The following is a 25,622-nucleotide window of genomic DNA, read 5'->3' as shown; positions in this document are numbered from 1 at the left end:
CAGACTTAATTTTCATATGACAAAGTTAGTTAGCAAAGTAAGTACATCGCCATTTTCTTTGTCTGACGCTCGTAATCCATTCATTTGCGACGTGGCGCATTTATTGCAGCACGATTGTAGCCGTTTTGCTGGGAAAGCAACTTCTAATCATGTCTCTTTCTTGATTTACTCAGCGGCTATTGCGTAAAAAAGATACGTCACAGTCGCAATGATTAATAATGTAACGTGAAAAAGTCAATAGCCTACGACACCGGGAGTTCCCAGGCGGTGCCCCATCCAAGTACTATCCCGGCCCGACGATGCTTAACTTCCGTGATCGGACGAGAACAGGTGTGTTCATCGTGGTATGGTCGTAGACAAGCATACGGGCAGATATCTACGATTTATTAGCACATTACATCGAAAATGGTTCAAATTTTAAAGATCATAATTCTTGACTGGGTGATCGGAAATAGTTCGTGTTTATGTGCATTTGAAAGCTCTTTTTAAGCGCTATCGATTCTTTACGACAATAAAGCGCTTTAAGATTTCCGGTAAAAAGTTTCAACGAAGGCAATTTAGGGTACTTTCAGACTTAATTTTCATATGACAAAGTTAGTTAGCAAAGTAAGTACATCGCCATTTTCTTTGTCTGACGCTCGTAATCCATTCATTTGCGACGTGGCGCATTTATTGCAGCACGATTGTAGCCGTTTTGCTGGAAAGCAACTTCTAATCATGTCTCTTTCTTGATTTACTCAGCGGCTATTGCGTAAAAAAGATACGTCACAGTCGTAATGATTAATAATGTAACGTGAAAAAGTCAATAGCCTACGACACCGGGAGTTCCCAGGCGGTCCCCCATCCAAGTACTATCCCGGCCCGACGATGCTTAACTTCCGTGATCGGACGAGAACAGGTGCGTTCATCGTGGTATAGTCGTAGACAAACATACGGGCAGATATCTACGATTTATTAGCACATTACATCGAAAATGGTTCAAATTTTAAAGATCATAATTCTTGACTGGGTGATCGGAAATAGTTTGTGTTTATGTGCATTTGAAAGCTCTTTTTAAGCGTCATCGATTCTTTACGACAATAATGCGCTTTAAGATTTCCGGTAAAAAGTTCCAACGAATGCAATCTAGGGTACTTTCAGACTTAATTTTCATATGACAAAGTTAGTTAGCAAAGTAAGTACATCGCCATTTTCTTTGTCTGACGCTCGTAATCCATTCATTTGCGACGTGGCGCATTTATTGCAGCACGATTGTAGCCGTTTTGCTGGGAAAGCAACTTCTAATCATGTCTCTTTCTTGATTTACTCAGCGGCTATTGCGTAAAAAAGATACGTCACAGTCGCAATGATTAATAATGTAACGTGAAAAAGTCAATAGCCTACGACACCGGGAGTTCCCAGGCGGTCCCCCATCCAAGTACTATCCCGGCCCGACGATGCTTAACTTCCGTGATCGGACGAGAACAGGTGTGTTCATCGTGGTATGGTCGTAGACAAACATACGGGCAGATATCTACGATTTATTAGCACATTACATCGAAAATGGTTCAAATTTTAAAGATCATAATTCTTGACTGGGTGATCGGAAATAGTTCGTGTTTATGTGCATTTGAAAGATCTTTTTAAGCGCTATCAATTCTTTACGACAATAAAGCGCTTTAAGATTTCCGGTAAAAAGTTCCAACGAAGGCAATTTAGGGTACTTTCAGACTTAATTTTCATATGACAAAGTTAGTTAGCAAAGTAAGTACATCGCCATTTTCTTTGTCTGACGCTCGTAATCCATTCATTTGCGACGTGGCGCATTTATTGCAGCACGATTGTAGCCGTTTTGCTGGGAAAGCAACTTCTAATCATGTCTCTTTCTTGATTTACTCAGCGGCTATTGCGTAAAAAAGATACGTCACAGTCGTAATGATTAATAATGTAACGTGAAAAAGTCAATAGCCTACGACACCGGGAGTTCCCAGGCGGTCCGCCATCCAAGTACTATCCCGGCCCGACGATGCTTAACTTCCGTGATCGGACGAGAACAGGTGCGTTCATCGTGGTATGGTCGTAGACAAACATACGGGCAGATATCTACGATTTATTAGCACATTACATCGAAAATGGTTCAAATTTTAAAGATCATAATTCTTGACTGGGTGATCGGAAATAGTTCGTGTTTATGTGCATTTGAAAGCTCTTTTTAAGCGTCATCGATTCTTTACGACAATAATGCGCTTTAAGATTTCCGGTAAAAAGTTCCAACGAAGGCAATTTAGGGTACTTTCAGACTTAATTTTCATATGACAAAGTTAGTAAGCAAAGTAAGTACATCGCCATTTACTTTGTCTGACGCTCGTAATCCATTCATTTGCGACGTGGCGAATTTATTGCAGCAAGATTGTAGCCCTTTTTAAGGGAAAGCAACTTCTAATCATGTCTCTTACTTGATTTACTCAGCGGCTATTGCGTAAAAAAGATACGTCACAGTCGTAATGATAAATAATGTGACGTGAAAAAGTCAATAGCCTACGACACCGGGAGTTCCCAGGCGGTCCCCCATTCAAGTACTATCCCGGCCCGACGATGCTTAACTTCCGTGATCGGATGAGAACAGGTGTGTTCATCGTGGTATGGTCGTAGACAAACATACGGGCAGATATCTACGATTTATTAGCACATTACATCAAAAATGGTTCAAATTTTAAAGATCATAATTCTTGACTGGGTGATCGGAAATAGTTCGTGTTTATGTGCATTTGAAACCTCTTTTTAAGCGCTATCGATTCTTTACGACAATAATGCGCTTTAAGATTTCCGGTAAAAAGTTCCAACGAAGGCAATTTAGGGTACTTTCAGACTTAATTTTCATATGACAAAGTTAGTTAGCAAAGTAAGTACATCGCCATTTACTTTGTCTGACGCTCGTAATCCATTCATTTGCGACGTGGCGAATTTATTGCAGCAAGATTGTAGCCCTTTTTAAGGGAAAGAAACTTCTAATCATGTCTCTTACTTGATTTACTCAGCGGCTATTGCGTAAAAAAGATACGTCACAGTCGTAATGATAAATAATGTAACGTGAAAAACTCAATAGCCTACAACACCGGGAGTTCCCAGGCGGTTCCCCATCCAAGTACTATCCCGGCCCGACGATGCTTAACTTCCGTGATCGGACGAGAACAGGTGTGTTCATCGTGGTATGGTCGTAGACAAACACACGAGCAGATATCTACGATTTATGAGCACATTACATCGAAAATTGTTCAAATTTTAAAGATCATATTTCTTGACTGGGTGATCGGAAATAGGTCGTGTTTATGTGCATTTGAAAGCTCTTTTTAAGCGCTATAGATTCTTTACGACAATAATGCGCTTTAAGATTTCCGGTAAAAAGTTCCAACGAAGGCAATCTAGGGTACTTTCAGACTTAATTTTCATATGACAAAGTTAATTAGCAAATTAACTACATCGCCATTTTCTTTGTCTGACGCTCTTAATCCATTCATTTGCGACGTGGCGAATTTATTGCAGCAAGATTGTAGCCCTTTTTAAGGGAAAGAAACTTCTAATCATGTCTCTTACTTGATTTACTCAGCGGCTATTGCGTAAAAAAGATACGTCACAGTCGTAATGATTAATAATGTAACGTGAAAAAGTCAATAGCCTACGACACCGGGAGTTCCCAGGCGGTCCGCCATCCAAGTACTATCCCGGCCCGACGATGCTTAACTTCCGTGATCGGACGAGAACAGGTGCGTTCATCGTGGTATGGTCGTAGACAAACATACGGGCAGATATCTACGATTTATTAGCACATTACATCGAAAATGGTTCAAATTTTAAAGATCATAATTCTTGACTGGGTGATCGGAAATAGTTCGTGTTTATGTGCATTTGAAAGCTCTTTTTAAGCGTCATCGATTCTTTACGACAATAATGCGCTTTAAGATTTCCGGTAAAAAGTTCCAACGAAGGCAATTTAGGGTACTTTCAGACTTAATTTTCATATGACAAAGTTAGTTAGCAGAGTAAGTACATCGCCATTTACTTTGTCTGACGCTCGTAATCCATTCATTTGCGACGTGGCGAATTTATTGCAGCAAGATTGTAGCCCTTTTTAAGGGAAAGCAACTTCTAATCATGTCTCTTACTTGATTTACTCAGCGGCTATTGCGTAAAAAAGATACGTCACAGTCGTAATGATAAATAATGTGACGTGAAAAAGTCAATAGCCTACGACACCGGGAGTTCCCAGGCGGTCCCCCATCCAAGTACTATCCCGGCCCGACGATGCTTAACTTCCGTGATCGGATGAGAACAGGTGTGTTCATCGTGGTATGGTCGTAGACAAACATACGGGCAGATATCTACGATTTATTAGCACATTACATCAAAAATGGTTCAAATTTTAAAGATCATAATTCTTGACTGGGTGATCGGAAATAGTTCGTGTTTATGTGCATTTGAAACCTCTTTTTAAGCGCTATCGATTCTTTACGACAATAATGCGCTTTAAGATTTCCGGTAAAAAGTTCCAACGAAGGCAATTTAGGGTACTTTCAGACTTAATTTTCATATGACAAAGTTAGTTAGCAAAGTAAGTACATCGCCATTTACTTTGTCTGACGCTCGTAATCCATTCATTTGCGACGTGGAGAATTTATTGCAGCAAGATTGTAGCCCTTTTTAAGGGAAAGAAACTTCTAATCATGTCTCTTACTTGATTTACTCAGCGGCTATTGCGTAAAAAAGATACGTCACAGTCGTAATGATAAATAATGTAACGTGAAAAACTCAATAGCCTACGACACCGGGAGTTCCCAGGCGGTTCCCCATCCAAGTACTATCCCGGCCCGACGATGCTTAACTTCCGTGATCGGACGAGAACAGGTGTGTTCATCGTGGTATGGTCGTAGACAAACACACGAGCAGATATCTACGATTTATGAGCACATTACATCGAAAATTGTTCAAATTTTAAAGATCATATTTCTTGACTGGGTGATCGGAAATAGGTCGTGTTTATGTGCATTTGAAAGCTCTTTTTAAGCGCTATAGATTCTTTACGACAATAATGCGCTTTAAGATTTCCGGTAAAAAGTTCCAACGAAGGCAATCTAGGGTACTTTCAGACTTAATTTTCATATGACAAAGTTAATTAGCAAATTAACTACATCGCCATTTTCTTTGTCTGACGCTCTTAATCCATTCATTTGCGACGTGGCGAATTTATTGCAGCAAGATTGTAGCCCTTTTTAAGGGAAAGAAACTTCTAATCATGTCTCTTACTTGATTTACTCAGCGGCTATTGCGTAAAAAAGATACGTCACAGTCGTAATGATAAATAATGTAACGTGAAAAAGTCAATAGCCTACGACACCGGGAGTTCCCAGGCGGTTCCCCATCCAAGTACTATCCCGGCCCGACGATGCTTAACTTCCGTGATCGGACGAGAACAGGTGTGTTCATCGTGGTATGGTCGTAGACAAACAAACGGGCAGATATCTACGATTTATTAGCACATTACATCGAAAATGGTTCAAATTTTAAAGATCATATTTCTTGACTGGGTGATCGGAAATAGGTCGTGTTTATGTGCATTTGAAAGCTCTTTTTAAGCGCTATCCATTATTTACAACAACCATTCGCTTTAAGATTTCCGGTAAAAAGTTCCAACGAATGCAATCTAGGCTACTTTCAGACTTAATTTTCATATGACAAAGTTAGTTAGCAAACTAAGTACATCGCCATTTTCTTTGTCTGACGCTCGTAATCAATTCATTTGCGACGTGGCGCATTTATTGCAGCACGATTGTAGCCGTTTTTCTGGGAAAGGAACTTCTAATCATGTCTCTTTCTTGATTTACTCAGCGGCTATTGCGTAAAAAAGATACGTCACAGTCGTAATGATAAATAATGTAACGTGAAAAAGTCAATAGCCTACGACACCGGGAGTTCCCAGGCGGTCCCCCATCCAAGTACTGTCCCGGCCCGACGATGCTTAACTTCCGTGATCGGACGAGAACAGGTGTGTTCATCGTGGTATGGTCGTAGACAAACAAACGGGCAGATATCTACGATTTATTAGCACATTACATCGAAAATGGTTTAAGCTTTAAAGATCATATTTCTTGACTTGTTTATCCGAAATAGGTCGTGTTTATGTGCATGTGAAAGCTCTTTTTAAGCGCTATCCATTATTTACGACAACCATGCGCTTTAAGATTTCCGGTAAAAAGTTCCAACGAATGCAATCTAGGCTACTTTCAGACTTAATTTTCATATGACAAAGTTAGTTAGCAAACTAAGTACATCGCCATTTACTTTGTCTGACGCTCGTAATCCATTCATTTGCGACGTGGCGAATTTATTGCAGCAAGATTGTAGCCCTTTTTAAGGGAAAGCAACTTCTAATCAAGCCTCTTACTTGATTTACTAAGCGGCTATTGCGTAAAAAAGATACGTCACAGTCGTAATGATAAATAATGTAACGTGAAAAAGTCAATAGCCTACGACACCAGGAGTTTCCAGGCGGTCCCCCATCCAAGTACTATCCCGGCCCGACGATGCTTAACTTCCGTGATCGGACGAGAACAGGTGTGTTCATCGTGGTATGGTCGTAGACAAACAAACGGGCAGATATCTACGATTTATTAGCACATTACATCGAAAATGGTTTAAGCTTTAAAGATCATATTTCTTGACTGGTTTATCCGAAATAGGTCGTGTTTTTTTGTGCATTTGAAAGCTCTTTTTAAGCGCTATCCATTATTTACAACAACCATGCGCTTTAAGATTTCCGGTAAAAAGTTCCAACGAATGCAATCTAGGCTACTTTCAGACTTAATTTTCATATGACAAAGTTAGTTAGCAAACTAAGTAAATCGCCATTTTCTTTGTCTGACGCTCGTAATCCATTTATTTGCGACGTGGCGCATTTATTGCAGCACGATTGTAGCCGTTTTTCTGGGAAAGCAACTTCTAATCATGTCTCTTTCTTGATTTACTCAGCGGCTATTGCGTAAAAAAGATACGTCACAGTCGTAATGATAAATAATGTAACGTGAAAAAGTCAATAGCCTACGACACCGGGAGTTCCCAGGCGGTCCCCCATCCAAGTACTATCCCGGCCCGACGATGCTTAACTTCCGTGATCGGACGAGAACAGGTGTGTTCATCGTGGTATGGTCGTAGACAAACAAACGGGCAGATATCTACGATTTATTAGCACATTACATCGAAAATGGTTTAAGCTTTAAAGATCATATTTCTTGACTGGTGTATCCGAAATAGGTCGTGTTTATGTGCATTTGAAAGCTCTTTTTAAGCGCTATCCATTATTTACAACAACCATGCGCTTTAAGATTTCCGGTAAAAAGTTCCAACGAATGCAATCTAGGCTACTTTCAGACTTAATTTTCATATGACAAAGTTAGTTAGCAAACTAAGTAAATCGCCATTTTCTTTGTCTGACGCTCGTAATCCATTTATTTGCGACGTGGCGCATATATTGCAGCACAATTGTAGCCGTTTTTCTGGGAAAGCAACTTCTAATCATGTCTCTTTCTTGATTTACTCAGCGGCTATTGCGTAAAAAAGATACGTCACAGTCGTAATGATAAATAATGTAACGTGAAAAAGTCAATAGCTTACGACACCGGGAGTTCCCAGGCGGTCCCCCATCCAAGTACTATCCCGGCCCGACGATGCTTAACTTCCGTGATCGGACGAGAACAGGTGTGTTCATCGTGGTATGGTCGTAGACAAACATACGGGCAGATATCTACGATTTATTAGCACATTACATCGAAAATAGTTCAAATTTTAAAGATCATAATTCTTGACTGGGTGATCGGAAATAGTTCGTGTTTATGTGCATTTGAAAGCTCTTTTTAAGCGCTATCCATTATTTACGACAACCATGCGCTTTAAGATTTCCGGTAAAAAGTTCCAACGAAGGCAATTTAGGGTACTTTCAGACTTAATTTTCATATGACAAAGTTAGTTAGCAAACTAAGTACATCGCCATTTTCTTTGTCTGACGCTCGTAATCCATTCATTTGCGACGTGGCGCACTTATTGCAGCACGATTGTAGCCGTTTTGCTGGGAAAGCAACTTCTAATCATGTCTCTTTCTTGATTTACTCAGCGGCTATTGCGTAAAAAAGATACGTCACAGTCGTAATGATAAATAATGTAACGTGAAAAAGTCAATAGCCTACGACACCGGGAGTTCCCACGTGGTTCCCCATCCAAGTACTATCCCGGCCCGACGATGCATAACTTCCGTGATCGGACGAGAACAGGTGTGTTCATCGTGGTATGGTCGTAGACAAACAAACGGGCAGATATCTACGATTTATTAGCACATTACATCGAAAATGGTTTAAATTTTAAAGATCATATTTCTTGACTGGGTGATCGGAAATAGGTCGTGTTTATGTGCATTTGAAAGCTCTTTTTAAGCGCTATCGATTCTTTACGACAAAAATGCGCTTTAAGATTTCCGGTAAGAAGTTCCAACGAAGGCAACCTAGGGTACTTTCAGACTTAATTTTCATATGACAAAATTAATTAGCAAATTAACTACATCGTCATTTTCTTTGTCTGACGCTCGTAATCCATTCATTTGCGACGTGGCGCATTAATTGCAGCCAGATCGTAGCCGTTTTGAAGGGAAAGAAACTTCTAATCAAGTCGCTTACATGATTTACTCAGCGGCTATTGCCTAAAAAAGATACGTCACAATCGTAATGATAAATAATGTAACGTAAAAAAGTCAATAGCCTACGACACCGGGAGTTCCCAGGCGGTCCCCCATCCAAGTACTATCCCGGCCCGACGATGCTTAACTTCCGTGATCGGACGAGAACAGGTGTGTTCATCGTGGTATGGTCGTAGACAAACAAACGGGCAGATATCTACGATTTATTAGCACATTACATCGAAAATGGTTTAAGCTTTAAAGATCATATTTCTTGACTGGTTTATCCGAAATAGGTCGTGTTTATGTGCATTTGAAAGCTCTTTTTAAGCGCTATCCATTATTTACAACAACCATGCGCTTTAAGATTTCCGGTAAAAAGTTCCAACGAATGCAATCTAGGCTACTTTCAGACTTAATTTTCATATGACAAAGTTAGTTAGCAAACTAAGTACATCGCCATTTTCTTTGTCTGACGCTCGTAATCCATTCATTTGCGACGTGGCGCATTTATTGCAGCACGATTGTAGCCGTTTTTCTGGGAAAGCAACTTCTAATCATGTCTCTTTCTTGATTTACTCAGCGGCTATTGCGTAAAAAAGATACGTCACAGTCGTAATGATAAATAATGTAACGTGAAAAAGTCAATAGCCTACGACACCGGGAGTTCCTAGGCGGTCCCCCATCCAAGTACTATCCCGGCCCGACGATGCTTAACTTCCGTGATCGGACGAGAACAGGTGTGTTCATCGTGGTATGGTCGTAGACAAACAATCGGGCAGATATCTACGATTTATTAGCACATTACATCGAAAATGGTTTAAGCTTTAAAGATCATATTTCTTGACTGGTTTATCCGAAATAGGTCGTGTTTATGTGCATTTGAAAGCTCTTTTTAAGCGCTATCCATAATTTACGACAACCATGCGCTTTAAGATTTCCGGTAAAAAGTTCCAACGAATGCAATCTAGGCTACTTTCAGACTTAATTTTCATATGACAAAGTTAATTAGCAAACTAAGTACATCGCCATTTTCTTTGGCTGACGCTCGTAATCCATTCATTTGCGACGTGGCGCATTTATTGCAGCACGATTGTAGCCGTTTTGCTGGGAAAGCAACTTCTAATCATGTCTCTTTCTTGATTTACTCAGCGGCTATTGCGTAAAAAAGATACGTCACAGTCGTAATGATAAATAATGTAACGTGAAAAATTCAATAGCCTACGACACCGGGAGTTCCCAGGCGGACCCCATCCAAGTACTATCCCGGCCCGACGATGCTTAACTTCCGTGATCGTACGAAAACAGGTGTGTTCATCGTGGTATGGTCGTAGACAAACATACGGGCAGATATCTACGATTTATTAGCACATTACATCGAAAATGGTTCAAATTTTAAAGATCATAATTCTTGACTGGGTGATCGGAAATAGTTCGTGTTTATGTGCATTTGAAAGCTCTTTTTAAGCGCTATCGATTCTTTACGACAATAATGCGCTTTAAGATTTCCGGTAAAAAGTTCCAACGAAGGCAATTTAGGGTACTTTCAGACTTAATTTTCATATGACAAAGTTAGTTAGCAAAGTAAGTACATCGCCATTTACTTTGTCTGACGCTCGTAATCCATTCATTTGCGACGTGGCGAATTTATTGCAGCAAGATTGTAGCCCTTTTTAAGGGAAAGAAACTTCTAATCATGTCTCTTACTTGATTTACTCAGCGGCTATTGCGTAAAAAAGATACGTCACAGTCGTAATGATAAATAATGTAACGTGAAAAAGTCAATAGCCTACGACACCGGGAGTTCCCACGTGGTTCCCCATCCAAGTACTATCCCGGCCCGACGATGCATAACTTCCGTGATCGGACAAGAACAGGTGTGTTCATCGTGGTATGGTCGTAGACAAACAAACGGGCAGATATCTACGATTTATTAGCACATTACATCGAAAATGGTTTAAATTTTAAAGATCATATTTCTTGACTGGGTGATCGGAAATAGGTCGTGTTTATGTGCATTTGAAAGCTCTTTTTAAGCGCTATCGATTCTTTACGACAAAAATGCGCTTTAAGATTTCCGGTAAAAAGTTCCAACGAAGGCAATCTAGGGTACTTTCAGACTTAATTTTCATATGACAAAGTTAATTAGCAAATTAACTACATCGCCATTTTCTTTGTCTGACGCTCGTAATCCATTCATTTGCGACGTGGCGCATTAATTGCAGCCAGATCGTAGCCGTTTTGAAGGGAAAGAAACTTCTAATCAAGTCGCTTACATGATTTACTCAGCGGCTATTGCGTAAAAAACATACGTCACAATCGTAATGATAAATAATGTAACGTGAAAAAGTCAATAGCCTACGACACCGGGAGTTCCCAGGCGGTCCCCCATCCAAGTACTATCCCGGCCCGACGATGCTTAACTTCCGTGATCGGACGAGAACAGGTGTGTTCATCGTGGTATGGTCGTAGACAAACATACGGGTAGATATCTACGATTTATTAGCACATTACATCGAAAATGGTTCAAATTTTAAAGATCATAATTCTTGACTGGGTGATCGGAAATAGTTCGTGTTTATGTGCATTTGAAAGCTCTTTTCAAGCGCTATCCATTATTTACGACAACCATGCGCTTTAAGATTTCCGGTAAAAAGTTCCAACGAAGGCAATCTGGGGTACTTTCAGACTTAATTTTCATATGACAAAGTTAATTAGCAAAGTAACTACATCGCCATTTTCTTTGTCTGACGCTCTTAATCCATTCATTTGCGACGTGGCGCATTTATTGCAGCAAGATTGTAGCCCTTTTTAAGGGAAAGCAACTTCTAATCATGTCTCTTACTTGATTTACTCAGCGGCTATTGCGTAAAAAAGATACGTCACAGTCGTAATGATAAATAATGTGACGTGAAAAAGTCAATAGCCTACGACACCAGGAGTTCCCAGGCGGTCCCCCATCCAAGTACTATCCCGGCCCGACGATGCTTAACTTCCGTGATCGGACGAGAACAGGTGTGTTCATCGTGGTATGGTCGTAGACAAACAAACGGGCAGATATCTACGATTTATTAGCACATTGCATCGAAAATGGTTCAAATTTTAAAGATCATATTTCTTGACTGGGTGATCGGAAATAGGTCGTGTTTATGTGCATTTGAAAGCTCTTTTTAAGCGCTATCGATTCTTTACGACAATAATGCGCTTTAAGATTTCCGGTAAAAAGTTCCAACGAAGGCAATCTAGGGTACTTTCAGTCTTAATTTTCATATGACAAAGTTAATTAGCAAAGTAACTACATCGCCATTTTCTTTGTCTGACGCTCTTAATCCATTCATTTGCGACGTGGCGCATTTATTGCAGCAAGATTGTAGCCCTTTTTAAGGGAAAGCAACTTCTAATCATGTCTCTTACTTGATTTACTCAGCGGCTATTGCGTAAAAAAATACGTCACAGTCGTAATGATAAATAATGTAACGTGGAAAAGTCAATAGCCTACGACACCAGGAGTTTCCAGGCGGTCCCCCATCCAAGTACTATCCCGGCCCGACGATGCTTAACTTCCGTGATCGGACGAGAACAGGTGAGTTCATCGTGATATGGTCGTAGACAAACAAACGGGCAGATATCTACGATTTATCAGCACATTACATCGAAAATGGTTTAAGCTTTAAAGATCATATTTCTTGACTGGTTTATCCGAAATAGGTCGTGTTTATGTGCATTTGAAAGCTCTTTTTAAGCGCTATCCATTATTTACGACAACCATGCGCTTTAAGATTTCCGGTAAAAAGTTCCAACGAATGCAATCTAGGGTACTTTCAGAATTAATTTTCATATGACAAAGTTAGTTAGCAAAGTAAGTACATCGCCATTTTCTTTGTCTGACGCTCGTAATCCATTCATTTGCGACGTGGCGCATTTATTGCAGCACGATTGTAGCCGTTTTGCTGGGAAAGCAACTTCTAATCATGTCTCTTTCTTGATTTACTCAGCGGCTATTGCATAAAAAAGATACGTCACAGTCGCAATGATTAATAATGTAACGTGAAAAAGTCAATAGCCTACGACACCGGGAGTTCCCAGGCGGTCCCCCATCCAAGTACTATCCCGGCCCGACGATGCATAACTTCCGTGACCGGACGAGAACAGGTGTGTTCATCGTGGTATGGTCGTAGACAAACATACGGGCAGATATCTACGATTTATTAGCACATTACATCGAAAATGGTTCAAATTTTAAAGATCATAATTCTTGACTGGGTGATCGGAAATAGTTCGTGTTTATGTGCATTTGAAAGCTCTTTTTAAGCGCTATCGATTCTTTACGACAATAATGCGCTTTAAGATTTCCGGTAAAAAGTTCCAACGAAGGCAATTTAGGGTACTTTCAGACTTAATTTTCATATGACAAAGTTAGTTAGCAAAGTAAGTACATCGCCATTTTCTTTGTCTGACGCTCGTAATCCATTCATTTGCGACGTGGCGCATTTATTGCAGCACGATTGTAGCCGTTTTTCTGGGAAAGCAACTTCTAATCATGTCTCTTTCTTGATTTACTCAGCGGCTATTGCATAAAAAAGATACGTCACAGTCGCAATGATTAATAATGTAACGTGAAAAAGTCAATAGCCTACGACACCGGGAGTTCCCAGGCGGTCCCCCATCCAAGTACTATCCTGGCCCGACGATGCTTAACTTCCGTGACCGGACGAGAACAGGTGTGTTCATCGTGGTATGGTCGTAGACAAACATACGGGCAGATATCTACGATTTATTAGCACATTACATCGAAAATGGTTCAAATTTTAAAGATCATAATTCTTGACTGGGTGATCGGAAATAGTTCGTGTTTATGTGCATTTGAAAGCTCTTTTTAAGCGCTATCGATTCTTTACGACAATAATGCGCTTTAAGATTTCCGGTAAAAAGTTCCAACGAAGGCAATTTAGGGTACTTTCAGACTTAATTTTCATATGACAAAGTTAGTTAGCAAAGTAAGTACATCGCCATTTTCTTTGTCTGACGCTCGTAATCCATTCATTTGCGACGTGGCGAATTTATTGCAGCAAGATTGTAGCCCTTTTTAAGGGAAAGAAACTTCTAATCATGTCTCTTACTTGATTTACTCAGCGGCTATTGCGTAAAAAAGATACGTCACAGTCGTAATGATAAATAATGTAACGTGAAAAAGTCAATAGCCTACGACACCGGGAGTTCCCACGTGGTTCCCCATCCAAGTACTATCCCGGCCCGACGATGCATAACTTCCGTGATCGGACGAGAACAGGTGTGTTCATCGTGGTATGGTCGTAGACAAACAAACGGGCAGATATCTACGATTTATTAGCACATTACATCGAAAATGGTTTAAATTTTAAAGATCATATTTCTTGACTGGGTGATCGGAAATAGGTCGTGTTTATGTGCATTTGAAAGCTCTTTTTAAGCGCTATCGATTCTTTACGACAAAAATGCGCTTTAAGATTTCCGGTAAAAAGTTCCAACGAAGGCAATCTAGGGTACTTTCAGACTTAATTTTCATATGACAAAGTTAATTAGCAAATTAACTACATCGCCATTTTCTTTGTCTGACGCTCGTAATCCATTCATTTGCGACGTGGCGCATTAATTGCAGCCAGATCGTAGCCGTTTTGAAGGGAAAGAAACTTCTAATCAAGTCGCTTATATGATTTACTCAGCGGCTATTGCGTAAAAAAGATACGTCACAATCGTAATGATAAATAATGTAACGTGAAAAAGTCAATAGCCTACGACACCGGGAGTTCCCAGGCGGTCCCCCATCCAAGTACTATCCCGGCCCGACGATGCTTAACTTCCGTGATCGGACGAGAACAGGTGTGTTCATCGTGGTATGGTCGTAGACAAACATACGGGTAGATATCTACGATTTATTAGCACATTACATCGAAACTAGTTCAAATTTTAAAGATCATAATTCTTGACTGGGTGATCGGAAATAGTTCGTGTTTATGTGCATTTGAAAGCTCTTTTCAAGCGCTATCCATTATTTACGACAACCATGCGCTTTAAGATTTCCTGTAAAAAGTTCCAACGAAGACAATCTGGGGTACTTTCAGACTTAATTTTCATATGACAAAGTTAATTAGCAAAGTAACTACATCGCCATTTTCTTTGTCTGACGCTCTTAATCCATTCATTTGCGACGTGGCGCATTTATTGCAGCAAGATTGTAGCCCTTTTTAAGGGAAAGCAACTTCTAATCATGTCTCTTACTTGATTTACTCAGCGGCTATTGCGTAAAAAAATACGTCACAGTCGTAATGATAAATAATGTAACGTGAAAAAGTCAATAGCCTACGATACCAGGAGTTTCCAGGCGGTTCGCCATCCAAGTACTATCTCGGCCCGACGATGCTTAACTTCCGTGATCGGACGAGAACAGGTGAGTTCATCGTGGTATGGTCGTAGACAAACAAACGGGCAGATATCTACGATTTATTAGCACATTACATCGAAAATGGTTTAAGCTTTAAAGATCATATTTCTTGACTGGTTTATCCGAAATAGGTCGTGTTTATGTGCATTTGAAAGCTCTTTTCAAGCGCTATCCATTATTTACGACAACCATGCGCTTTAAGATTTCCGGTAAAAAGTTCCAACGAAGGCAATCTGGGGTACTTTCAGACTTAGTTTTCATATGACAAAGTTAATTAGCAAAGTAACTACATCGCCATTTTCTTTGTCTGACGCTCTTAATCCATTCATTTGCGACGTGGCACATTTATTGCAGCAAGATTGTAGCCCTTTTTAAGGGAAAGCAACTTCTAATCATGCCTCTTACTTGATTTACTCAGCGGCTATTGCGTAAAAAAGATACGTCACAGTCGTAATGATAAATAATGTGACGTGAAAAAGTCAATAGCCTACGATACCAGGAGTTTCCAGGCGGTTCGCCATCCAAGTACTATCTCGGCCCGACGATGCTTAACTTCCGTGATCGGACGAGAACAGGTGAGTTCATCGTGGTATGGTCGTAGACAAACAAACTGGCAGATATCTACGATTTATTAGCACATTACATCGAAAATGGTTTAAGCTTTAAAGATCATATTTCTGGACTGGTTTATCCGAAATAGGTCGTGTTTATGTGCATTTGAAAGCTCTTTTCAAGCGCTATCCATTATTTACGACAACCATGCGCTTTAAGATTTCCGGTAAAAAGTTCCAACGAAGGCAATCTGGGGTACTTTCAGACTTAGTTTTCATATGACAAAGTTAATTAGCAAAGTAACTACATCGCCATTTTCTTTGTCTGACGCTCTTAATCCATTCATTTGCGACGTGGCACATTTATTGCAGCAAGATTGTAGCCCTTTTTAAGGGAAAGCAACTTCTAATCATGCCTCTTACTTGATTTACTCAGCGGCTATTGCGTAAAAAAGATACGTCACAGTCGTAATGATAAATAATGTGACGTGAAAAAGTCAATAGCCTACGACACCGGGAGTTCCCAGGCGGTTCCCCATCCAAGTACTATCCCGGCCCGACGATGCTTAACTTCCGTGATCGGACGAGAACAGGTGTGTTCATCGTGGTATGGTCGTAGACAAACATACGGGCAGATATCTACGATTTATTAGCACATTACATCGAAAATGGTTCAAATTTTAAAGATCATAATTCTTGACTGGGTGATCGGAAATAGTTCGTGTTTATGTGCATTTGAAAGCTCTTTTTAAGCGCTATCGAGTCTTTACGACAATAATGCGCTTTAAGATTTCCGTTAAAAAGTTCCAACGAAGGCAATTTAGGGTACTTTCAGACTTAATTTTCATATGACAAAGTTAGTTAGCAAAGTAAGTACATCGCCATTTTCTTTGTCTGACGATCGTAATCCATTCATTTGCGACGTGGCGCATTTATTGCAGCACGATTGTAGCCGTTTTGCTGGGAAAGCAACTTCTAATCATGTCTCTTTCTTGATTTACTCAGCGGCTATTGCGTAAAAAAGATACATCACAGTCGTAATGATTAATAATGTAACGTGAAAAAGTCAATAGCCTACGACACCGGGAGTTCCCAGGCGGTCCCCCATCCAAGTACTATCCCGGCCCGACGATGCTTAACTTCCGTGATCGGACGAGAACAGGTGTGTTCATCGTGGTATGGTCGTAGACAAACATACGGGCAGATATCTACGATTTATTAGCACATTACATCGAAAATGGTTCAAATTTTAAAGATCATAATTCTTGACTGGGTGATCGGAAATAGTTCGTGTTTATGTGCATTTGAAAGCTCTTTTTAAGCGCTATCGATTCTTTACGACAATAATGCGCTTTAAGATTTCCGGTAAAAAGTTCCAACGAAGGCAATTTAGGGTACTTTCACACTTAATTTTCATATGACAAAGTTAGTTAGCAAAGTAAGTACATCGCCATTTACTTTGTCTGACGCTCGTAATCCATTCATTTGCGACGTGGCGAATTTATTGCAGCAAGATTGTAGCCCTTTTTAAGGGAAAGCAACTTCTAATCATGTCTCTTACTTGATTTACTCAGCGGCTATTGCGTAAAAAAGATACGTCACAGTCGTAATGATAAATAATGTAACGTGAAAAGGTCAATAGCCTACGACACCGGGAGTTCCCAGGCGGTCCCCCATCCAAGTACTATCCCGGCCCGACGATGCTTAACTTCCGTGATCGGACGAGAACAGGTGTGTTCATTGTGGTATGGTCTTAGACAAACATACGGGCAGATATCTACGATTTATTAGCACATTACATCGAAAATGGTTCAAATTTTAAAGATCATAATTCTTGACTGGGTGATCGGAAATAGTTCGTGTTTATGTGCATTTGAAACATCTTTTTAAGCGCTATCGATTCTTTACGACAATAATGCGCTTTAAGATTTCCGGTAAAAAGTTCCAACGAAGGCAATTTAGGGTACTTTCAGACTTAATTTTCATATGACAAAGTTAGTTAGCAAAGTAAGTACATCGCCATTTACTTTGTCTGACGCTCGTAATCTATTCATTTGCGACGTGGCGAATTTATTGCAGCAAGATTGTAGCCCTTTTTAAGGGAAAGAAACTTCTAATCATGTCTCTTACTTGATTTACTCAGCGGCTATTGCGTAAAAAAAGATACGTCACAGTCGTAATGATAAATAATGTAACGTGAAAAACTCAATAGCCTACGACACCGGGAGTTCCCAGGCGGTTCCCCATCCAAGTACTATCCCGGCCCGACGATGCTTAACTTCCGTGATCGGACGAGAACAGGTGTGTTCATCGTGGTATGGTCGTGGACAAACAAACGGGCAGATATCTACGATTTATTAGCACATTACATCGAAAATGGTTCAAATTTTAAAGATCATATTTCTTGACTGGGTGATCAGAAATAGGTCGTGTTTATGTGCATTTGAAAGCTCTTTTTAAGCGCTATCGATTCTTTACGACAATAATGCGCTTTAAGATTTCCGATAAAAAGTTCCAACGAAGGCAATCTAGGGTACTTTCAGTCATAATTTTCATATGACAAAGTTAATTAGCAAAGTAACTACATCGCCATTTTCTTTGTCTGACGCTCTTAATCCATTCATTTGCGACGTGGCACATTTATTGCAGCAAGATTGTAGCCCTTTTTAAGGGAAAGCAACTTCTAATCATGCCTCTTACTTGATTTACTCAGCGGCTATTGCGTTAAAAAGATACGTCACAGTCGTAATGATAAATAATGTGACGTGAAAAAGTCAATAGCCTACGACACCAGGAGTTTCCAGGCGGTCCCCCATCCAAGTACTATCCCGGCCCGACGATGCTTAACTTCCGTGATCGGACGAGAACAGGTGTGTTCATCGTGGTATGGTCGTAGACAAACATACGGGCAGATATCTACGATTTATTAGCACATTACGTCGAAAATGGTTCAAATTTTAAAGATCATAATTCTTGACTGGGTGATCGGAAATAGTTCGTGTTTATGTGCATTTGAAAGCTCTTTTTAAGCGCTATCGATTCTTTACGACAATAATGCGGTTTAAGATTTCCGGTAAAAAGTTCCAACGAAGGCAATTTAGGGTACTTTCAGACTTAATTTTCATATGACAAAGTTAGTTAGCAAAGTAAGTACATCGCCATTTTCTTTGTCTGACGCTCGTAATCCATTCATTTGCGACGTGGCGCATTTATTGCAGCACGATTGTAGCCGTTTTGCTGGGAAAGCAACTTCTAATCATGTCTTTTTCTTGATTTACTCAGCGGCTATTGCGTAAAAAAGATACATCACAGTCGTAGTGATTAATAATGTAACGTGAAAAAGTCAATAGCCTACGACACCGGGAGTTCCCAGGCGGTCCCCCATCCAAGTACTATCCCGGCCCGACGATGCTTAACTTCCGTGATCGGACGAGAACAGGTGTGTTCATCGTGGTATGGTCGTAGACAAACATACGGGCAGATATCTACGATTTATTAGCACATTACATCAAAAATGGTTCAAATTTTAAAGATCATAATTCTTGACTGGGTGATCGGAAATAGTTCGTGTTTATGTGCATTTGAAACCTCTTTTTAAGCGCTATCGATTCTTTACGACAATAATGCGCTTTAAGATTTCCGGTAAAAAGTTCCAACGAAGGCAATTTAGGGTACTTTCAGACTTAATTTTCATATGACAAAGTTAGTTAGCAAAGTAAGTACATCGCCATTTTCTTTGTCTGACGCTCGTAATCCATTCATTTGCGACATGGCGAATTTATTGCAGCAAGATTGTAGCCCTTTTTAAGGGAAAGAAACTTCTAATCATGTCTCTTACTTGATTTACTCAGCGGCTATTGCGTAAAAAAGATACGTCACAGTCGTAATGATAAATAATGTAACGTGAAAAAGTCAATAGCCTACGACACCGAGAGTTCCCAGGCGGTTCCCCATCCAAGTACTATCCCGGCCCGACGATGCTTAACTTCCGTGATCGGACGAGAACAGGTGTGTTCATCGTGGTATGGTCGTAGACAAACAAACGGGCAGATATCTACGATTTATTAGCACATTACATCGAAAATGGTTCAAATTTTAAAGATCATACTTCTTGACTGGGTGATCGGAAATAGGTCGTGTTTATGTGCATTTGAAAGCTCTTTTTAAGCGCTATCGATTCTTTACGACAATAATGCGCTTTAAGATTTCCGGTAAAAAGTTCCAACGAAGGCAATCTAGGGTACTTTCAGACTTAATTTTCATATGACAAAGTTAATTAGCAAATTAACTACATCGCCATTTTCTTTGTCTGACCCTCTTAGTCCATTCATTTGCGACGTGGCGAATTTATTGCAGCAAGATTGTAGCCCTTTTTAAGGGAAAGAAACTTCTAATCATGTCTCTTACTTGATTTACTCAGCGGCTATTGCGTAAAAAAGATACGTCACAGTCGTAATGATAAATAATGTAACGTGAAAAAGTCAATAGCCTACGACACCGGGAGTTCCCAGGCGGTTCCCCATCCAAGTACTATCCCGGCCCGACGATGCTTAACTTCCGTGATCGGACGAGAACAGGTGTGTTCATCGTGGTATGGTCGTAGACAAACAAACGGCAGATATCTACGATTTATTAGCACATTACATCGAAAATGGTTCAAATTTTAAAGATCATATTTCTTGACTGGGTGATCGGAAATAGGTCGTGTTTATGTGCATTTGAAAGCTCTTTTTAAGCGCTATCAATTCTTTACGACAATAATGCGCTTTAAGATTTCCGGTAAAAAGTTCCAACGAAGGCAATCTAGGGTACTTTCAGACTTAATTTTCATATGACAAAGTTAATTAGCAAATTAACTACATCGCCATTTTCTTTGTCTGACGCTCTTAATCCATTCATTTGCGACGTGGCGAATTTATTGCAGCAAGATTGTAGCCCTTTTTAAGGGAAAGAAACTTCTAATCATGTCTCTTACTTGATTTAATCAGCGGCTATTGCGTAAAAAAGATACGTCACAGTCGTAATGATAAATAATGTAACGTGAAAAAGTCAATAGCCTACGACACCGGGAGTTCCCAGGTGGTTCCCCATCCAAATACTATCCCGGCCCGACGATGCTTAACTTCCGTGATCGGACGAGAACAGGTGTGTTCATCGTGGTATGGTCGTAGACAAACAAACGGGCAGATATCTACGATTTATTAGCACATTACATCGAAAATGGTTCAAATTTTAAAGATCATATTTCTTGACTGGGTGATCAGAAATAGGTCGTGTTTATGTGCATTTGAAAGCTCTTTTTAAGCGCTATCGATTCTTTACGACAATAATGCGCTTTAAGATTTCCGGTAAAAAGTTCCAACGAAGGCAATCTAGGGTACTTTCAGACTTAATTTTCATATGACAAAGTTAATTAGCAAATTAACTACATCGCCATTTTCTTTGTCTGACGCTCGTAATCCATTCATTTGCGACGTGGCGCATTAATTGCAGCCAGATCGTAGCCGTTTTGAAGGGAAAGAAACTTCTAATCAAGTCGCTTATATGATTTACTCAGCGGCTATTGCGTAAAAAAGATACGTCACAATCGTAATGATAAATAATGTAACGTGAAAAAGTCAATAGCCTACGACACCGGGAGTTCCCAGGCGGTCCCCCATCCAAGTACTATCCCGGCCCGACGATGCTTAACTTCCGTGATCGGACGAGAACAGGTGTGTTCATCGTGGTATGGTCGTAGACAAACATACGGGTAGATATCTACGATTTATTAGCACATTACATCGAAAATAGTTCAAATTTTAAAGATCATAATTCTTGACTGGGTGATCGGAAATAGTTCGTGTTTATGTGCATTTGAAAGCTCTTTTCAAGCGCTATCCATTATTTACGACAACCATGCGCTTTAAGATTTCCTGTAAAAAGTTCCAACGAAGGCAATCTGGGGTACTTTCAGACTTAATTTTCATATGACAAAGTTAATTAGCAAAGTAACTACATCGCCATTTTCTTTGTCTGACGCTCTTAATCCATTCATTTGCGACGTGGCGCATTTATTGCAGCAAGATTGTAGCCCTTTTTAAGGGAAAGCAACTTCTAATCATGTCTCTTACTTGATTTACTCAGCGGCTATTGCGTAAAAAAATACGTCACAGTCGTAATGATAAATAATGTAACGTGAAAAAGTCAATAGCCTACGTTACCAGGAGTTTCCAGGCAGTTCGCCATCCAAGTACTATCTCGGCCCGACGATGCTTAACTTCCGTGATCGGACGAGAACAGGTGAGTTCATCGTGGTATGGTCGTAGACAAACATACGGGCAGATATCTACGATTTATTAGCACATTACATCGAAAATGGTTCAAATTTTAAAGATCATAATTCTTGACTGGGTGATCGGAAATAGTTCGTGTTTATGTGCATTTGAAAGCTCTTTTTAAGCGCTATCGATTCTTTACGACAATAATGCGCTTTAAGATTTCCGGTAAAAAGTTCCAACGAAGGCAATTTAGGGTACTTTCACACTTAATTTTCATATGACAAAGTTAGTTAGCAAAGTAAGTACATCGCCATTTACTTTGTCTGACGCTCGTAATCCATTCATTTGCGACGTGGCGAATTTATTGCAGCAAGATTGTAGCCCTTTTTAAGGGAAAGCAACTTCTAATCATGTCTCTTACTTGATTTACTCAGCGGCTATTGCGTAAAAAAGATACGTCACAGTCGTAATGATAAATAATGTAACGTGAAAAGGTCAATAGCCTACGACACCGGGAGTTCCCAGGCGGTCCCCCATCCAAGTACTATCCCGGCCCGACGATGCTTAACTTCCGTGATCGGACGAGAACAGGTGTGTTCATTGTGGTATGGTCTTAGACAAACATACGGGCAGATATCTACGATTTATTAGCACATTACATCGAAAATGGTTCAAATTTTAAAGATCATAATTCTTGACTGGGTGATCGGAAATAGTTCGTGTTTATGTGCATTTGAAACATCTTTTTAAGCGCTATCGATTCTTTACGACAATAATGCGCTTTAAGATTTCCGGTAAAAAGTTCCAACGAAGGCAATTTAGGGTACTTTCAGACTTAATTTTCATATGACAAAGTTAGTTAGCAAAGTAAGTACATCGCCATTTACTTTGTCTGACGCTCGTAATCTATTCATTTGCGACGTGGCGAATTTATTGCAGCAAGATTGTAGCCCTTTTTAAGGGAAAGAAACTTCTAATCATGTCTCTTACTTGATTTACTCAGCGGCTATTGCGTAAAAAAAGATACGTCACAGTCGTAATGATAAATAATGTAACGTGAAAAACTCAATAGCCTACGACACCGGGAGTTCCCAGGCGGTTCCCCATCCAAGTACTATCCCGGCCCGACGATGCTTAACTTCCGTGATCGGACGAGAACAGGTGTGTTCATCGTGGTATGGTCGTGGACAAACAAACGGGCAGATATCTACGATTTATTAGCACATTACATCGAAAATGGTTCAAATTTTAAAGATCATATTTCTTGACTGGGTGATCAGAAATAGGTCGTGTTTATGTGCATTTGAAAGCTCTTTTTAAGCGCTATCGATTCTTTACGACAATAATGCGCTTTAAGATTTCCGATAAAAAGTTCCAACGAAGGCAATCTAGGGTACTTTCAGTCATAATTTTCATATGACAAAGTTAATTAGCAAAGTAACTACATCGCCATTTTCTTTGTCGGACGCTCTTAATCCATTCATTTGCGACGTGGCACATTTATTGCAGCAAGATTGTAGCCCTTTTTAAGGGAAAGCAACTTCTAATCATGCCTCTTACTTGATTTACTCAGCGGCTATTGCGTTAAAAAGATACGTCACAGTCGTAATGATAAATAATGTGACGTGAAAAAGTCAATAGCCTACGACACCAGGAGTTTCCAGGCGGTCCCCCATCCAAGTACTATCCCGGCCCGACGATGCTTAACTTCCGTGATCGGACGAGAACAGGTGTGTTCATCGTGGTATGGTCGTAGACAAACATACGGGCAGATATCTACGATTTATTAGCACATTACGTCGAAAATGGTTCAAATTTTAAAGATCATAATTCTTGACTGGGTGATCGGAAATAGTTCGTGTTTATGTGCATTTGAAAGCTCTTTTTAAGCGCTATCGATTCTTTACGACAATAATGCGCTTTAAGATTTCCGGTAAAAAGTTCCAACGAAGGCAATTTAGGGTACTTTCAGACTTAATTTTCATATGACAAAGTTAGTTAGCAAAGTAAGTACATCGCCATTTTCTTTGTCTGACGCTCGTAATCCATTCATTTGCGACGTGGCGCATTTATTGCAGCACGATTGTAGCCGTTTTGCTGGGAAAGCAACTTCTAATCATGTCTTTTTCTTGATTTACTCAGCGGCTATTGCGTAAAAAAGATACATCACAGTCGTAGTGATTAATAATGTAACGTGAAAAAGTCAATAGCCTACGACACCGGGAGTTCCCAGGCGGTCCCCCATCCAAGTACTATCCCGGCCCGACGATGCTTAACTTCCGTGATCGGACGAGAACAGGTGTGTTCATCGTGGTATGGTCGTAGACAAACATACGGGCAGATATCTACGATTTATTAGCACATTACATCGAAAATGGTTCAAATTTTAAAGATCATATTTCTTGACTGGGTGATCAGAAATAGGTCGTGTTTATGTGCATTTGAAAGCTCTTTTTAAGCGCTATCGATTCTTTACGACAATAATGCGCTTTAAGATTTCCGGTAAAAAGTTCCAACGAAGGCAATCTAGGGTACTTTCAGACTTAATTTTCATATGACAAAGTTAATTAGCAAATTAACTACATCGCCATTTTCTTTGTCTGACGCTCGTAATCCATTCATTTGCGACGTGGCGCATTAATTGCAGCCAGATCGTAGCCGTTTTGAAGGGAAAGAAACTTCTAATCAAGTCGCTTATATGATTTACTCAGCGGCTATTGCGTAAAAAAGATACGTCACAATCGTAATGATAAATAATGTAACGTGAAAAAGTCAATAGCCTACGACACCGGGAGTTCCCAGGCGGTCCCCCATCCAAGTACTATCCCGGCCCGACGATGCTTAACTTCCGTGATCGGACGAGAACAGGTGTGTTCATCGTGGTATGGTCGTAGACAAACATACGGGTAGATATCTACGATTTATTAGCACATTACATCGAAAATAGTTCAAATTTTAAAGATCATAATTCTTGACTGGGTGATCGGAAATAGTTCGTGTTTATGTGCATTTGAAAGCTCTTTTCAAGCGCTATCCATTATTTACGACAACCATGCGCTTTAAGATTTCCTGTAAAAAGTTCCAACGAAGGCAATCTGGGGTACTTTCAGACTTAATTTTCATATGACAAAGTTAATTAGCAAAGTAACTACATCGCCATTTTCTTTGTCTGACGCTCTTAATCCATTCATTTGCGACGTGGCGCATTTATTGCAGCAAGATTGTAGCCCTTTTTAAGGGAAAGCAACTTCTAATCATGTCTCTTACTTGATTTACTCAGCGGCTATTGCGTAAAAAAATACGTCACAGTCGTAATGATAAATAATGTAACGTGAAAAAGTCAATAGCCTACGTTACCAGGAGTTTCCAGGCAGTTCGCCATCCAAGTACTATCTCGGCCCGACGATGCTTAACTTCCGTGATCGGACGAGAACAGGTGAGTTCATCGTGGTATGGTCGTAGACAAACATACGGGCAGATATCTACGATTTATTAGCACATTACATCGAAAATGGTTCAAATTTTAAAGATCATAATTCTTGACTGGGTGATCGGAAATAGTTCGTGTTTATGTGCATTTGAAAGCTCTTTTTAAGCGCTATCGATTCTTTACGACAATAATGCGCTTTAAGATTTCCGGTAAAAAGTTCCAACGAAGGCAATTTAGGGTACTTTCACACTTAATTTTCATATGA

At 40.0% G+C, this 25,622-nt stretch overlaps 41 non-coding genes and 4 pseudogenes across 41 annotated transcripts; all 45 read right to left on the bottom strand.

The window, feature by feature from the left end:
- Positions 1 to 239: 239 nt before the first annotated feature.
- On the bottom strand, positions 240 to 358 carry LOC130615943 (5S ribosomal RNA). Its single transcript, XR_008977029.1, has one exon. It is a non-coding gene; the product is annotated as a 5S ribosomal RNA (ribosomal RNA).
- A 449-nt stretch (positions 359 to 807) lies between these two features.
- On the bottom strand, positions 808 to 926 carry LOC130615482 (5S ribosomal RNA). Its single transcript, XR_008976570.1, has one exon. It is a non-coding gene; the product is annotated as a 5S ribosomal RNA (ribosomal RNA).
- Positions 927 to 1,376: 450 nt separating this feature from the next.
- On the bottom strand, positions 1,377 to 1,495 carry LOC130620012 (5S ribosomal RNA). Its single transcript, XR_008980746.1, has one exon. It is a non-coding gene; the product is annotated as a 5S ribosomal RNA (ribosomal RNA).
- A 450-nt stretch (positions 1,496 to 1,945) lies between these two features.
- On the bottom strand, positions 1,946 to 2,064 carry LOC130616154 (5S ribosomal RNA). The gene has a single exon (XR_008977238.1). It is a non-coding gene; the product is annotated as a 5S ribosomal RNA (ribosomal RNA).
- Positions 2,065 to 2,514: 450 nt separating this feature from the next.
- Positions 2,515 to 2,633, bottom strand: LOC130615334 (5S ribosomal RNA). Its single transcript, XR_008976424.1, has one exon. It is a non-coding gene; the product is annotated as a 5S ribosomal RNA (ribosomal RNA).
- Positions 2,634 to 3,083: 450 nt separating this feature from the next.
- Positions 3,084 to 3,202, bottom strand: LOC130615968 (5S ribosomal RNA). Its single transcript, XR_008977053.1, has one exon. It is a non-coding gene; the product is annotated as a 5S ribosomal RNA (ribosomal RNA).
- A 450-nt stretch (positions 3,203 to 3,652) lies between these two features.
- Positions 3,653 to 3,771, bottom strand: LOC130616153 (5S ribosomal RNA). The gene has a single exon (XR_008977237.1). It is a non-coding gene; the product is annotated as a 5S ribosomal RNA (ribosomal RNA).
- Positions 3,772 to 4,221: 450 nt separating this feature from the next.
- Positions 4,222 to 4,340, bottom strand: LOC130615553 (5S ribosomal RNA). Its single transcript, XR_008976642.1, has one exon. It is a non-coding gene; the product is annotated as a 5S ribosomal RNA (ribosomal RNA).
- A 450-nt stretch (positions 4,341 to 4,790) lies between these two features.
- Positions 4,791 to 4,909, bottom strand: LOC130615768 (5S ribosomal RNA). Its single transcript, XR_008976854.1, has one exon. It is a non-coding gene; the product is annotated as a 5S ribosomal RNA (ribosomal RNA).
- Positions 4,910 to 5,359: 450 nt separating this feature from the next.
- Positions 5,360 to 5,478, bottom strand: LOC130615766 (5S ribosomal RNA). Its single transcript, XR_008976853.1, has one exon. It is a non-coding gene; the product is annotated as a 5S ribosomal RNA (ribosomal RNA).
- Positions 5,479 to 5,928: 450 nt separating this feature from the next.
- LOC130615747 (5S ribosomal RNA) lies at positions 5,929 to 6,047 on the bottom strand. The gene has a single exon (XR_008976834.1). It is a non-coding gene; the product is annotated as a 5S ribosomal RNA (ribosomal RNA).
- Positions 6,048 to 6,497: 450 nt separating this feature from the next.
- Positions 6,498 to 6,616, bottom strand: LOC130616024 (5S ribosomal RNA). The gene has a single exon (XR_008977108.1). It is a non-coding gene; the product is annotated as a 5S ribosomal RNA (ribosomal RNA).
- A 452-nt stretch (positions 6,617 to 7,068) lies between these two features.
- LOC130620011 (5S ribosomal RNA) lies at positions 7,069 to 7,187 on the bottom strand. Its single transcript, XR_008980745.1, has one exon. It is a non-coding gene; the product is annotated as a 5S ribosomal RNA (ribosomal RNA).
- Positions 7,188 to 7,637: 450 nt separating this feature from the next.
- LOC130616118 (5S ribosomal RNA) lies at positions 7,638 to 7,756 on the bottom strand. The gene has a single exon (XR_008977202.1). It is a non-coding gene; the product is annotated as a 5S ribosomal RNA (ribosomal RNA).
- Positions 7,757 to 8,206: 450 nt separating this feature from the next.
- On the bottom strand, positions 8,207 to 8,325 carry LOC130617201 (5S ribosomal RNA). Its single transcript, XR_008978279.1, has one exon. It is a non-coding gene; the product is annotated as a 5S ribosomal RNA (ribosomal RNA).
- A 450-nt stretch (positions 8,326 to 8,775) lies between these two features.
- On the bottom strand, positions 8,776 to 8,894 carry LOC130620010 (5S ribosomal RNA). The gene has a single exon (XR_008980744.1). It is a non-coding gene; the product is annotated as a 5S ribosomal RNA (ribosomal RNA).
- Positions 8,895 to 9,344: 450 nt separating this feature from the next.
- On the bottom strand, positions 9,345 to 9,463 carry LOC130615928 (5S ribosomal RNA). Its single transcript, XR_008977014.1, has one exon. It is a non-coding gene; the product is annotated as a 5S ribosomal RNA (ribosomal RNA).
- A 450-nt stretch (positions 9,464 to 9,913) lies between these two features.
- On the bottom strand, positions 9,914 to 10,031 carry LOC130618203 (5S ribosomal RNA). Its single transcript, XR_008979277.1, has one exon. It is a non-coding gene; the product is annotated as a 5S ribosomal RNA (ribosomal RNA).
- Positions 10,032 to 10,481: 450 nt separating this feature from the next.
- On the bottom strand, positions 10,482 to 10,600 carry LOC130617966 (5S ribosomal RNA). The gene has a single exon (XR_008979042.1). It is a non-coding gene; the product is annotated as a 5S ribosomal RNA (ribosomal RNA).
- A 450-nt stretch (positions 10,601 to 11,050) lies between these two features.
- On the bottom strand, positions 11,051 to 11,169 carry LOC130620009 (5S ribosomal RNA). Its single transcript, XR_008980743.1, has one exon. It is a non-coding gene; the product is annotated as a 5S ribosomal RNA (ribosomal RNA).
- A 450-nt stretch (positions 11,170 to 11,619) lies between these two features.
- LOC130617324 (5S ribosomal RNA) lies at positions 11,620 to 11,738 on the bottom strand. Its single transcript, XR_008978402.1, has one exon. It is a non-coding gene; the product is annotated as a 5S ribosomal RNA (ribosomal RNA).
- Positions 11,739 to 12,187: 449 nt separating this feature from the next.
- LOC130617368 (5S ribosomal RNA) lies at positions 12,188 to 12,306 on the bottom strand. The gene has a single exon (XR_008978446.1). It is a non-coding gene; the product is annotated as a 5S ribosomal RNA (ribosomal RNA).
- A 450-nt stretch (positions 12,307 to 12,756) lies between these two features.
- Positions 12,757 to 12,875, bottom strand: LOC130617302 (5S ribosomal RNA). Its single transcript, XR_008978380.1, has one exon. It is a non-coding gene; the product is annotated as a 5S ribosomal RNA (ribosomal RNA).
- Positions 12,876 to 13,325: 450 nt separating this feature from the next.
- On the bottom strand, positions 13,326 to 13,444 carry LOC130615906 (5S ribosomal RNA). Its single transcript, XR_008976993.1, has one exon. It is a non-coding gene; the product is annotated as a 5S ribosomal RNA (ribosomal RNA).
- A 450-nt stretch (positions 13,445 to 13,894) lies between these two features.
- LOC130617200 (5S ribosomal RNA) lies at positions 13,895 to 14,013 on the bottom strand. The gene has a single exon (XR_008978278.1). It is a non-coding gene; the product is annotated as a 5S ribosomal RNA (ribosomal RNA).
- A 450-nt stretch (positions 14,014 to 14,463) lies between these two features.
- LOC130620008 (5S ribosomal RNA) lies at positions 14,464 to 14,582 on the bottom strand. The gene has a single exon (XR_008980742.1). It is a non-coding gene; the product is annotated as a 5S ribosomal RNA (ribosomal RNA).
- Positions 14,583 to 15,031: 449 nt separating this feature from the next.
- LOC130618512 (5S ribosomal RNA) lies at positions 15,032 to 15,150 on the bottom strand (annotated as a pseudogene).
- A 450-nt stretch (positions 15,151 to 15,600) lies between these two features.
- LOC130618511 (5S ribosomal RNA) lies at positions 15,601 to 15,719 on the bottom strand (annotated as a pseudogene).
- Positions 15,720 to 16,169: 450 nt separating this feature from the next.
- LOC130615765 (5S ribosomal RNA) lies at positions 16,170 to 16,288 on the bottom strand. The gene has a single exon (XR_008976852.1). It is a non-coding gene; the product is annotated as a 5S ribosomal RNA (ribosomal RNA).
- Positions 16,289 to 16,738: 450 nt separating this feature from the next.
- Positions 16,739 to 16,857, bottom strand: LOC130620007 (5S ribosomal RNA). The gene has a single exon (XR_008980741.1). It is a non-coding gene; the product is annotated as a 5S ribosomal RNA (ribosomal RNA).
- A 450-nt stretch (positions 16,858 to 17,307) lies between these two features.
- Positions 17,308 to 17,426, bottom strand: LOC130617553 (5S ribosomal RNA). Its single transcript, XR_008978631.1, has one exon. It is a non-coding gene; the product is annotated as a 5S ribosomal RNA (ribosomal RNA).
- Positions 17,427 to 17,877: 451 nt separating this feature from the next.
- Positions 17,878 to 17,996, bottom strand: LOC130616758 (5S ribosomal RNA). The gene has a single exon (XR_008977838.1). It is a non-coding gene; the product is annotated as a 5S ribosomal RNA (ribosomal RNA).
- A 450-nt stretch (positions 17,997 to 18,446) lies between these two features.
- On the bottom strand, positions 18,447 to 18,565 carry LOC130616023 (5S ribosomal RNA). The gene has a single exon (XR_008977107.1). It is a non-coding gene; the product is annotated as a 5S ribosomal RNA (ribosomal RNA).
- A 450-nt stretch (positions 18,566 to 19,015) lies between these two features.
- Positions 19,016 to 19,134, bottom strand: LOC130620006 (5S ribosomal RNA). The gene has a single exon (XR_008980739.1). It is a non-coding gene; the product is annotated as a 5S ribosomal RNA (ribosomal RNA).
- A 450-nt stretch (positions 19,135 to 19,584) lies between these two features.
- LOC130616536 (5S ribosomal RNA) lies at positions 19,585 to 19,703 on the bottom strand. The gene has a single exon (XR_008977618.1). It is a non-coding gene; the product is annotated as a 5S ribosomal RNA (ribosomal RNA).
- Positions 19,704 to 20,153: 450 nt separating this feature from the next.
- Positions 20,154 to 20,272, bottom strand: LOC130615764 (5S ribosomal RNA). The gene has a single exon (XR_008976851.1). It is a non-coding gene; the product is annotated as a 5S ribosomal RNA (ribosomal RNA).
- Positions 20,273 to 20,721: 449 nt separating this feature from the next.
- Positions 20,722 to 20,840, bottom strand: LOC130616533 (5S ribosomal RNA). The gene has a single exon (XR_008977614.1). It is a non-coding gene; the product is annotated as a 5S ribosomal RNA (ribosomal RNA).
- Positions 20,841 to 21,290: 450 nt separating this feature from the next.
- LOC130620005 (5S ribosomal RNA) lies at positions 21,291 to 21,409 on the bottom strand. The gene has a single exon (XR_008980738.1). It is a non-coding gene; the product is annotated as a 5S ribosomal RNA (ribosomal RNA).
- Positions 21,410 to 21,858: 449 nt separating this feature from the next.
- On the bottom strand, positions 21,859 to 21,977 carry LOC130618718 (5S ribosomal RNA; annotated as a pseudogene).
- Positions 21,978 to 22,427: 450 nt separating this feature from the next.
- On the bottom strand, positions 22,428 to 22,546 carry LOC130617552 (5S ribosomal RNA). The gene has a single exon (XR_008978630.1). It is a non-coding gene; the product is annotated as a 5S ribosomal RNA (ribosomal RNA).
- A 451-nt stretch (positions 22,547 to 22,997) lies between these two features.
- Positions 22,998 to 23,116, bottom strand: LOC130616757 (5S ribosomal RNA). The gene has a single exon (XR_008977836.1). It is a non-coding gene; the product is annotated as a 5S ribosomal RNA (ribosomal RNA).
- A 450-nt stretch (positions 23,117 to 23,566) lies between these two features.
- LOC130616020 (5S ribosomal RNA) lies at positions 23,567 to 23,685 on the bottom strand. The gene has a single exon (XR_008977105.1). It is a non-coding gene; the product is annotated as a 5S ribosomal RNA (ribosomal RNA).
- Positions 23,686 to 24,135: 450 nt separating this feature from the next.
- Positions 24,136 to 24,254, bottom strand: LOC130620004 (5S ribosomal RNA). Its single transcript, XR_008980737.1, has one exon. It is a non-coding gene; the product is annotated as a 5S ribosomal RNA (ribosomal RNA).
- A 450-nt stretch (positions 24,255 to 24,704) lies between these two features.
- LOC130620001 (5S ribosomal RNA) lies at positions 24,705 to 24,823 on the bottom strand. The gene has a single exon (XR_008980735.1). It is a non-coding gene; the product is annotated as a 5S ribosomal RNA (ribosomal RNA).
- Positions 24,824 to 25,272: 449 nt separating this feature from the next.
- LOC130618717 (5S ribosomal RNA) lies at positions 25,273 to 25,391 on the bottom strand (annotated as a pseudogene).
- Positions 25,392 to 25,622: the final 231 nt, after the last annotated feature.

The sequence above is a fragment of the Hydractinia symbiolongicarpus genome, chromosome 11 (genome assembly GCF_029227915.1).
Source record: "Hydractinia symbiolongicarpus strain clone_291-10 chromosome 11, HSymV2.1, whole genome shotgun sequence".
In the NCBI taxonomy this organism is placed as follows: domain Eukaryota; kingdom Metazoa; phylum Cnidaria; class Hydrozoa; order Anthoathecata; family Hydractiniidae; genus Hydractinia; species Hydractinia symbiolongicarpus.
The sequence above is the reverse complement of the archived record's forward strand: the minus strand, read 5'-3'. Positions and strand labels throughout refer to the sequence as shown.